Raw genomic sequence first — 12,285 nt, 5'->3', positions numbered from 1 at the left:
CCGCGGGCTCCGGCGGACTCGAGCTCGCAATTCGAGCAGCTCCGGCGGTGAGAGGTGAAATTGGTTGGGGGCGATTGCTTAGTGACGAGAGGGGAGTGAGTTGTGTGAAGAGAGGAGGAGCCGATCGTCTCTATTTATAGCGGGCGGAGGTGGCCGTGAGGTGCTGTGGAGGAACGGCCATGGCGCAGTGCTTGGGGTGCTCGAAGGGGCAAGTGAAGGACGGCATCGTGTAGGCGTTGTCCTGGCGATGCTCTAGGTGCAGCGGGCGCAGCGAGAGGACGAAGGAATCGTTCGGGCGCGTGTTGTGATCATTTCGGTACCCGCGGTACTTCGCCGGCGAGGACGACGGTGACGAGGCATCCGCAGTCGTTCGAGTGTGGCTAGGTGGTAGAGGGCATGGAGTAGATGCTCGACGCAGTGGTAGGGATGCAGGGGGAGGACGACGTCGCTCGAGCGTGCGACGTACTGGCGCGTCCAGGGCGCGCTCACCGCGTCGACTGGCAAGGTTTTGGGCGTGCATGGCGTGTCTGGCTTGGCCAATGCCGTGTGTGCGCGAGGCTCGGACGTGCATGGTCATGATCAGCCAGCTGTGGAGATGCTCCAGGACAAGGAGAAGAGTTGAGAGGGAGGCCAGAGAGAGGGATGCCAAAGGTGGATGGCATGGCACGGCATGGAGCTGGTGCTGCCATTTTCTCACTTTAAACGACGATGGCAATGACGGGGCTTGATGCAGTGGTTGCAGAGGAACCTTATGATCACGAATTGAAAGTGGTTTAGGCAAGAAACCACTGTGTAATAGGGTGTAACACAATTCTGGAAAGTTGCCTGCAAGGTGTTCGGCATAATGCCCGCAAGAACTTTGAATTTGAATTTCGAAAATCTCTTTGGTAGAAATCAAACATATTAATTATAGGTTGGTTTGGTGGTGGTTGGGTTCATTTTGGAGTTGATTTGCAAAATGGCAAAAGTGAGATGATCTTCTCTTTGTTTCAACATCACTACTTGTCACATTCCTACTGGTCAACCTAGTCAACTCTGGCAATGGTGGTCAACATGAAAATTACTCACCTTGACATGGTCTTTGATGACATGGCTTTGGTTGACCAAGTTTAGTTTAGGAATAAAGAAAACCAGAGGGGTAAAGTAGTGAAGAAAATATTGTGGTGACATATGACCATTATCATATGTGTGAAGATTTTGAGATTTCCTTTGGTTTGATTCTTGTTTCAAAGATGCAATTGTGTTAGTTTATCATATTTAAGTATTCTACAAGCAAGAGAGCAAGCAATTATGGCCTAGGGTGAAGATTTGTAATTTGGCATAATGTGTATGTAAGGGGGAAATAGATTTTTCTCATTTTCTTCTTTTCTTCTCAAATTAGGGTTTGACGATCTTGGTTTAGGGTTTAATAGCAATTGATCATCCTACTCACACTCATCATGGCAATTGCACAAAATAAATTCACTCAAATGCATGAATCTATATGTGGCACTATATGCATATAAAAAGTTTTTGTTTGTTGCAAAATTTTGAATAATGGAAACTCTCTCTTGATTTTATTATTGTTGAAACTTGGGATGTTACAAACCCTTCCCCCTTACAAAAGATCTCGTCCCGAGATTTTAAAGAAAACTAGGTACTAAAGAGATCTGGGTACTCAGTCTTCATGAAGTCTTCTCTCTCCCAAGTGGCTTCTTCTTCGGTGTGGTTACTCCATTGGATCTTCAGAAACTTGATACTCCGGGTACGGGTGGTTCTGAAAGCTTCTTCCAGGATGCGAATAGGTACTTCGCGGTATGTCAGATCTGAGTTGATATCCACAGCTCGATGGTCGATGTTCTTGAAAACCTCGGTCTTCTCAGGTACCTCTAAGCATTTCCGGAGTAACGAGATGTGAAACACATTGTGCACCGCTAACATTTCTTCTGGTAACTCCAGTATATAGGACACTTCTCCTCGGCGACTCAGGACTGTGAAGGGTCCGACATATCGGGGTGCAAGCTTTCCTCTAAGCTAGAATCTCTGCATTCCTTTAAGGGGGGACACTTTGAGATATACGAAATCTCCGATCTCGAAGGTCATCTCTCGGCGTCTCTTATCGGCGTAGCTCTTCTGTCTTGATTGAGCGGTCTTGAGGTACTCACGGATCTTGTGAACCTTCTCTTCAGCTTCGCGGAGAATATCTGGTCCAAAGACTTGACTCTCTCCGACTTCCGACCAATTCAGAGGGGTACGGCACTTCCTTCCGTACAGTGCTTCAAAGGGGGCCATTTGCAAACTGGCTTGGTAGCTGTTGTTGTACGAGAATTCTGCGTACGGCAAGCAGTCTTCCCACTTGGATCCATACTCTAGCACACATGCTCTCAACATATCTTCTAGTATCTGGTTGACTCGTTCAGTCTGTCCATCCGTCTGCGGGTGATAGGCGGTGCTGAAATTCAGCCGGGTTCCGAGTCCTTCATGTACTTTCTGCCAGAATCTGGAGGTGAATTGGGATCCTCTATCGGATACTATCGACTTCGGTGTTCCGTGCAGGCTGACTATCCGTGAGATATATAACTCTGCAAGTCTTGGTCCTTGATAGGTGGTCTTGACGGGGATGAAGTGGGCGACTTTGGTCAACCTGTCGACCACTACCCAGATAGAGTCATTTCCTTTACTAGATTTGGGTAGTCCAGTGATGAAGTCCATTCCGACAGAATCCCACTTCCATTCGGGAATCTGTAGGGGTTGCAACAGTCCTGCGGGGCGTTGATGTTCTGCCTTGACCCTTTGATAGATGTCACACTTGGCGATGTAGCTCCCTATTTCTCTGTTCATTCCATGCCACCAAAATTGTTCCTTCAAATCTTGGTACATCTTGGTACCTCCGGGGTGAATGGAGTAAAGGGTGTCATGAGCTTCTTTCAGAATGACTTGCTTCAACTCTGAATCTGACGGCACACAAAGGCGTCCGTTGTACCATAGCACTCCTTCTTCATCAACGGTGAATCCCGGTGCTTTTCCTGCAGCTATTTGGCTCTTGATCCCGTCAATGCTCGCATTTCCCTTCTGGGCTTCCTTGATTTGACTAATCAGGGTGGGTTGAAGTTCAATGCTTGCGAGAAATCCTTCACTCACTAGCTCCATTCTAAACTGTTCAAACTCTTGAAACGGGCTAGGTTGCTCTTCGGCGATCGTGGAGTTCAACTGGCACGGCAGTCTACTCAAAGCATCCGCTACCATATTGGCCTTGCCAGGGTGGTAGTGGATTTCCATATCGTAATCCTTGATTAGCTCTAACCATCTTCTCTGCCTCATGTTCAGCTCCTTCTGAGTGAAGATATACTTCAAGCTCTTGTGATCTGAATAGATCTCGCATCGATTACCCATGAGGTAATGACGCCATACTTTCAGTGCTAAAACCACGGCTGCTAGCTCTAAGTCATGGGTTAGATAGTTCTGTTCATGCTGCTTCAGTTGCCTTGACAGGTAAGATATCACTTTCCCTTCTTCCATCAACACACATCCAAGACCAATCTTGGAGGCATCACAATACACATCAAATGGTTTGGTGATGTCCGGCATGATCAGTATTGGGGCTGAAGTCAGTCTGCTCTTGAGCTGTTGGAAACTCTCTTCACACTTGTCCGTCCATTCGAACTTCTTGTCCTTCTTCAACAATTGAGTCATCGGTATGGCTATGCTTGAGAATCCTTCAACGAATCGGCGGTAATATCCCGCCAATCCGAGAAATGCACGGACCTCAGTCTGGGTGATTGGGGCTTTCCATTCTTCAACAGTCTTAATCTTCGAGGGGTCAACGGCAATTCCTCCGGCGGACAAGATGTGTCCCAGGAATCCTACTTCCTTTAACCAGAACTCGCACTTGCTGAACTTGGCGTACAACTGATGCTCCCGAAGGGTATCTAAAACTACTTCCAGGTGTTGCTGATGCTCCTCTTCGGATTTGGAGTAGATAAGGATGTCGTCGATGAAGACAACGACAAACTTATCCAAGAAGTTCATGAAGACCTTATTCATGAGATTCATGAAATAAGCGGGGGCGTTGGTCAATCCAAATTACATGACATTGTACTCATACAATCCATATCTGGTGGTGAAAGCAGTTTTGGGGATATCGGTGGCACGAATCTTCAGTTGATGGTAACCAGTTCGCAGATCAATCTTCGAGAACACTTTGGCACCGGTCAGTTGGTCAAACAGATCTTCTATCTTCGGCAAGGGATATTTGTTCTTGATGGTGACATCGTTAAGTTTACGATAATCCATACATAAACGATTTGCACCATCCTTCTTGTCCACAAACAAAACTGGTGATCTCCAAGGTGACGCACTTGGCCTAATCAGACCCTTGAATAGCATCTCATCCAGTTGCTTCTTCAGTTCTACTAACTCTGCCGGGTTCATACTATAGGCTCTCTGGGCTATAGGTCCAGTTCCTGGGATTAACTCAATGATAAACTCGATATCCCGATCTGGGGGCATACCGGGTAGATCATCTGGAAACACATCGGGGTATCGACAAACGACCCTGATCTGATCCAAGGTGGGTTTAGCTAGACTTTGGTTGCAGGTAAACTTTCTGGGCAGTCTTTCAGATATGTGCTCGACTAATATTCCGGTGCTACTAGTCATGGTGATGGCCTTCTTGGCACAATCAATCAGCCCATGATGTTTCGACATCCAGTCCATACCCAGTACTACTTCCAAACCTTTTGTTCCCAGAACAATCAAATTTGCATAAAATTCTATTTCATGAATTCTGATAGGAACATCTTTGCAAATTTTTCTAGCTTTAGTGGTTGATCCAGGTATTTGAACTATCATGACATGCTTCAAACTGATAGGTTGAATCTTACTAGTGCATGCAAAATCTTCAGTAACAAACGAATGCGATGCTCCCGAATCAAACAGCACTCTTGCAGGTATTGAGTTAACAGAGAACGTACCCAGCACGACATCTGGGGCTTCCTGAGCTTCTTCCGCACTCATGTGAAAGAGGCGGCCGCTACGGTTGTTCGGGTTGTTGGGGGTGAACTTCTTGTTGTTGGCGACACGGCGCTGCTGCTGAGCAGGGCCAGAGGTGTTGGCGGCAGTCTTGGCGAGTCGCTTGGGGCACTCGTTGGAGTAGTGCCCCACCACTCCGCACTCGTAACAAGTGATGGTGGACTTGTCCTTGGGGGTGATGGGAACAGCGTTGCTCCCAGTCCTTGGAGCAGTGTTGGAGGTGTTGTTGTTGTGGTTGGGGGCTCGAGGTGGAGCGCGGTTAAAGTTGTTGTTGTTGTTATAGTTGCTGTTGTTGTGGTGGCCACCTGGCCTGGGGTTTCCTCCACTCCGGTTCTGATAACCCGGACGTGAATTCTGCATCGGGGGCTTGTTGTTTCTTGGGGCAAACCCTCCACTTGAGCTGGGGCGATACTTGTGGGTGTTGCTGGGCCCACTCTGATTCATCATGCGGCGCTTGCGGTTTTCATTGGCCTGATGGATCTTTCCCTCCATCTGGATGGCGGAGTCAACGAGGGCTTCCAGATCCGCAAAGGGGATGTTGATCAGCACAGTCTGCATCTCATCGTGCAGTCCATTTAGGAACCTCTCCTTCCTCTTTTCGTTGGTGTCTGTCTCATCCGGGGCATACCTTGACATAGTGAGGAATCTGTCGCGGTATTCTACCACGGTTAGACGGCCTTGCTTCAGTTCGCGGAACTCATCCCGCATCTTCTTGATGAGACCCGGTGGCACGTGATACTTGCTAAACTTGAGCTTGAAATCTGCCCAAGTCATCATTTGCCCCGCATTCAATGCGCGAGCACTTGTCCACCAGGCACGTGCAGGTCCTGCCAGATAGTGGGTGGCGAATAGTACTTTGTCATTCTCCTCCACTCCGGCCACTTCAAGATTGTTCTCCATAGTCTGGAGCCAATCATCGGCATCAAGGGGTTCCTCCGTCTTGCTAAACACCGGTGGGTTGGTGTTCTGGAAGTTTTTCAGCTTTGACCCAGGGTGGTCATGGTTTCCGTGGCCCTGATTGTTCTGTGCCAGCTGTTGAAGTACAGCTAGGTTGGCTTGCCGTTCAGCTCTCTCAACTTCTCTATCAGCCAACATCTGTTGCAGCATCTGCATCATCCCCTCCTGAGTCATGTTGCGAGTTGGAGGTGCCATCTGAACAGGGATATGGATAATGAGACGAGAGGGAAATTTCTATGGCTCATTTTGGGATAAATTCACACAATTTAAACTTGATTCATAAAATAATAATAATATTACACACACGAACATGGTCATGAAGGTAGCAAATATTACAAGCCAACAATACGGAGGGTTTGAAGAACCCTTTCAACAATCTACGATACATGGGGCGGGTACAAAGGACCGATACATATCACGAGACGCAAGTGCTCAGACGGAACTCCTATCCATCGATGCGGAGCGGAAAGGTGGTGTCCATCCCGGCAGGCAGGTGCTGGTGGAAGTCCAGATCTCCCTCATCTTCCTCCTCGTAGTCATTATCGTTGCTGACGTAGGAGTAGCCATCCCCTTAGATGTCTTCTCCCTCGCCTTCTCCTTCCAGAGCTTGGAGTTGCTCCGCCTGAGTGGCGATGGTCTCCTTCAGGATGGCGATCTTGGCCTTGAGGCGGTTGATGGTGTACTCCTTCTTTGAGACCAGCTAGCGGAGAGTCCTACGCTCCTTGGCGATGACCTTGATGGTCTCCGCCTGCTGAACTAGCTGGAGGTGGGTGTTGTTGGCGAAAGCGCGGGAGTTGTCCAGCTCAGCACGGGTCTCGAACAGCATGAAGTCGAGATGATCCACGTGGTGCCCCAGCACGGGGTGGAACGGCAGGCTGATGGGCAGCCCAAGAGAGGAGTGCCTTGCAAAGTGTGCAAAGCGTTCCCCTTCAATCGCCACCGAGTTTTGCCCGCACAGACGAGCGAGACCCTCCTGGAGAGCGCGGGCGAGTCCATCCACCCAGGTTTTCTCTCGGAGAGAGAACTGAATCTGGCGGAACATGGGTGACTCCGGCTTTCCGGGGAGGTTAGCCATGATGATCCATTGGAGTTGGCCTCCGGTCTGATCAGCGATCTGGCCCCCGTAGAACACGGGAGGCGAGCGTCCGAGGAACTCTGAGAGGGCAAACAGATCCCTCTCAAAGATGAGATCTCCCCCGTTCGCCAGCTCGTACACTTGGGTCTAGATGAAGGGCTCCAGTGGGATGATAGGCTCCATCTGTAGAGGGATTGATGATGAGCAAGTTAGAGAAGTGCAAGTGTTCAAAATTTTAAGTAACTTATAAATAAGAGCATGAATTGGCTAGTTTAAAAAGATCTCAAAGGTAAGGGTATGATTGTATTTTTCATAACTATTCAATTTATTATATTTAAAACTAAGTTTGTCAAACGTCCATTCTAACTAGGGTCTCCTAAGGTCAAACAATGGCTCTGATACCAACTTGTCAACACCCGGATTTTTAAGTCCGAATGCCCTATTACATCATACATCGCAATCCCAGGAAGATTGTTTTTGCGAGACATAATAGTAAGTAGTTCAGAGTCATCCTTTATTACAACACATAATGGTCTTACAACAAGGGATCACATGATCCAATATTACACAAATAGATTGTTCAACATCACAAATAAGTAGCGGAAGCGTAGTAGTAGTGGACTATCTATTCCACAGGCAACGCTTGACATTAGAAGACGATCCTAGTTATCGTAGACGTCCTGTTGTCCGTCATCCTGATACTGTTGCTCCTCTTCAAAGTATGGCATTTGAATAGCCAGGGCAAAGCCATGAGTACTTTAAAGTACTCGCAAACTAATGCTAAGATAGCAACATATTAAGTGTAGTAAGGGGTGCTAAGCTCTAGGTTTATTTGCATAAAGCCAAGTTTTAATTTGATAAACATTTAGTAAAGACCCATCATTTGCTACACTAACTCAAGGGGGAACATTAGTGTCATTCCCACAATTCATTTGGGATCCAAGTCAAATCACCATTCAAATTCATCATTCTTTTTGAAGATCAAAATTCTGATAACGGAAATAGTATGGCCTTTCCAACCGTCCATAACCGCGGACACGGCTATTCGAATAGGTTTAACACTCTGCAGAGGTTGTACTCTTGTGCCACAACTTTTGATTACATCCGTCGAGGATAACCCCGAATCATCGTAACTCAGTACGCGGATCATCAATCTTAACCTTTCACTTATATGTCCTAGTATAGGCACCTCTCCCCATGAGCTTGGCCTCCCGGTGAAAACCAACTGTTAACCCGGGAACTGCACAGGGCTTGGGTCGTATAGTCACCTCATGTTCACATCATTTCTCATATACGGAGGCAGCCTCGGCGTAACCCCTATGATGCTTGTTTAGAGGGAACCCATACTAAAATACACAAGTTTCCAGTTAAGCCCTACCCATAATCAGGTATTGTGGGGGTACTTGTATAATTGGAAGGGTATCGCATTCAAACCCATATCAGTTTTATATCAAAAATCACCATCTTCTCTTGGTCATATTCACCTTCAAAGTCATTCAATGGAATGAATCATCATTCCAAGGTTTCAAATTCATTTCAAAGTCACATGTTCCCATCTAGAGTAGTCAAATTTTATTTGATTAGCACTAGCAACTATCTCATGAGGGGTGCTATCTAGCTTTGAGTGTTTCTAAGCTAACCTTTACTCTTGTTCTACTCTATACCAAGTGAATCATAAATCAAAAAGTACTTTGAAGTAAATAAGCAAAAATAATTGCAAGGTAAAAACATGGGATAGGTAATACATAAAATTAAATGGGTGATGGTGCCTTGCTCTTGTAGAGCTTTGAATCATGGTGGTTAGCAAGAGTATTAGCTTGCCTTGAGCAGAGTAGTTATCGAAGTTCTCCTCTTCTTCTTGGGAGTAGGCTTCCTCCTCTTGATACTCCTCGTTACTAGCGTCTATATACGAATACGAGGTATAAATACTAACCCAAACTCACATACTAAACTAAAAACACTCAAAAGAGTTCACACACAAATCCTATCATCAATCAAACATGGCATGGTGGATTACTTGATTGATTCTTACTTAAGAGATAAATAATTTCCTCTCATTATTCTTATTTCTTTAATTTGGTATTTAGATCCTTAGAGAAATTAATTTCTTCTTATTACCTCCATTAAGATTTAATCTCTTCATATAATAATCAGGTATGAAATATAGGTTGACCAAAGTCAACATCCCATATCTATTATATGTGAGTAATAATTTAATTGAGGTGCTACACTTCACATAGTTTAATACTATCATGTAAATGAATTAAAATCTCTAAGTAATAATTATCAGAGGTTCATTAGCCTAAGTCATTTCCCCTGGTTATATTACTTAGGATCAAGATTTAAATGAGAGAGTAGCTCTCATATCATTTGTTGAGTTTGAATTCCAAAAATTAATGCACTAGTAATGGCTACATAGCCACTATTTTGATCCAGTACATGATCATGCAAACAACTTGGCTATATTATTACATAAACAATTAAAGAACATCAATTGTGATTTATGAGAGTTGGAATCAACTCAAAATCAAATTTGGTTGAATTTTAAATTAAGTTTCAAGTTGCAAAAGTCCCTGACTTGTTATTTTTAGCATTTAAATTCTACTACGAATTTGGAGATGAGACCAGTGGCATTTGATAGATAATTTCGTTGGCTTTCCAACGGTATAAATTTGCTAGATTTGGTTTGGTAGATTTCAAACTATTCAAAAATTACTAAAGCATCTGCAGAGCAATTTGAATTATCAAATAAACCTAAGTTTGAATTATTGTGCTAGGCGGGAAACGTTATTGGGCCGAAACGGATTTGAAATACACTGCGCAGCCCATCTAGCAACTGGTGCGTGTGGGCTGCCCTGACGAGGTGGGGGCCACCCGTCAGTGGCTCTTAGTCGAGCGAAACGGTACGCGTGCTGCAAACCGTCGGATTAGAAACAGATCGGGTGGTCGAGGATCGTCGTCGTCTCCGACGGGATCCCGACGTGCCGGCGGCGTGACTGGGGGGTCGGAGAGCATACCAGGCCGTTGCAGGTGGTGGGCAAGCTGCGCAGAGAAGTGGTAGTCGATGAGGAAGCCCCTGGTGCAGTGGTGGAGCTCGGCGAGGCTCCAGGCGAAGCAGAGCTTCCGCGGGCTCCGGCGGACTCGAGCTCGCAATTCGAGCAGCTCCGGCGGTGAGAGGTGAAATTGGTTGGGGGCGATTGCTCAGTGAGGAGAGGGGAGTGAGTTGTGTGAAGAGAGGAGGAGCCGATCGTCTCTATTTATAGCGGGCGGAGGTGGCCGTGAGGTGCTGTGGAGGAACGGCCATGGCGCGGTGCTTGGGGTGCTCGAAGGGGCAAGTGAAGGACGGCATCGTGTAGGCGTTGTCCTGGCGATGCTCTAGGTGCAGCGGGCGCAGCGAGAGGACGACGGAATCGTTCGGGCGCGTGCTGTGATCATTTCGGTACCCGCGGTACTTCGCCGGCGAGGACGACGGTGACGAGGCATCCGCAGTCGTTCGAGTGTGGCTAGGTGGTAGAGGGCATGGAGTAGATGCTCGACGCAGTGGTAGGGATGCAGGGGGAGGACGACGTCGCTCGAGCGCGCGACGTACTGGCGCGTCCAGGGCGCGCTCACCGCGTCGACTCGCAAGGTTTTGGGCGTGCAGGGCGTGTCTGGCTTGGCCAATGCCGAGTGTGCGCGAGGCTCGGCCGTGCATGGTCATGATCAGCCAGCTGTGGAGATGCTCCAGGACAAGGAGAAGAGTTGAGAGGGAGGCCAGAGAGAGGGATGCCAAAGGTGGATGGCATGGCACGGCATGGAGCTAGTGCTGCCATTTTCTCACTTTAAACGACGATGGCAAGGACGGGGCTTGATGCAGTGGTTGCAGAGGAACCTTATGATCACGAATTGAAAGTGGTTTAGGCAAGAAACCAGTGTGTAATAGGGTGTAACACAATTCTGGAAAGTTGCCTGCAAGGTGTTCGGCATAATGCCCGCAAGAACTTTGAATTTGAATTTCGAAAATCTCTTTGGTAGAATTCAAACATATTAATTATAGGTTGGTTTGGTGGTGGTTGGGTTCATTTTGGAGTTGATTTGCAAAATGGCAAAAGTGAGATGATCTTCTCTTTGTTTCAACATCACTACTTGTCACATTCCTACTGGTCAACCTAGTCAACTCTGGCAATGGTGGTCAACATGAAAATTACTCACCTTGACATGGTCTTTGATGACATGGCTTTGGTTGACCAAGTTTAGTTTAGGAATAAAGAAAACCAGAGGGGTAAAGTAGTGAAGAAAATATTTTGGTGACATATGACCATTATCATATGTGTGAAGATTTTGAGATTTCCTTTGGTTTGATTCTTGTTTCAAAGATGCAATTGTGTTAGTTTATCATATTTAAGTATTCTACAAGCAAGAGAGCAAGCAATTATGGCCTAGGGTGAAGATTTGTAATTTGGCATAATGTGTATGTAAGGGGGAAATAGATTTTTCTCATTTTCTTCTTTTCTTCTCAAATTAGGGTTTGATGATCTTGGTTTAGGGTTTAATAGCAATTGATCATCCTACTCACACTCATCATGGCAATTGCACAAAAGAAATTCACTCAAATGCATGAATCTATATGTGGCACAATATGCATATAAAAAGTTTTTGTTTGTTGCAAAATTTTGAATAATGGAAACTCTCTCTTGATTTTATTATTGTTGAAACTTAGGATGTTACACCAGCACATGGTATTTCTCCGCCATTCCAAAGTAAATTACTTGAGTGCTACCTTTAAAATTTCTATTCTTTGCCTTTGCAATATATAGCTCATGGGATAAAATAGCTTAAAAACTATCGTGGTGAAGAATATGTACTTATGTGTCTTATTTCTTAATAAGTTGCTTGTTGAGCGGTAACCATGTTTTCTGGGGACGCCATCAACTTTACCTTTGTTGAATATCATGTTAGTTGCTATGCATGTTCGTCTTGTCTGAAGTAAGGGTGGTTTTCACAATCAAATGGTTTGAGTATGCATACTGTTAGAGAAGAACATTGGGCCGCTAACTAAAGCCATGATTCATGGTGGAAGTTTGATGTCTACGGGAGCTTCTGTTCTTGTAGACAGTGTTGGGCCTCCAAGAGCAGAGGTTTGTAGAACAGCAGCAGTTTTCCCTTAAGTGGATCACCCAAGGTTTATCGAACTCAGGGAGGAAGAGGTCAAAGATATCCCTCTCATGCAACCCTGCAACCACAAAGCAAGAAGTCTCTTGTGT

The sequence above is a fragment of the Lolium perenne genome, chromosome 5, assembly GCF_019359855.2.
Source record: "Lolium perenne isolate Kyuss_39 chromosome 5, Kyuss_2.0, whole genome shotgun sequence".
In the NCBI taxonomy this organism is placed as follows: Eukaryota; Viridiplantae; Streptophyta; class Magnoliopsida; order Poales; family Poaceae; genus Lolium; species Lolium perenne.
The sequence above is the reverse complement of the archived record's forward strand: the minus strand, read 5'-3'. Positions refer to the sequence as shown.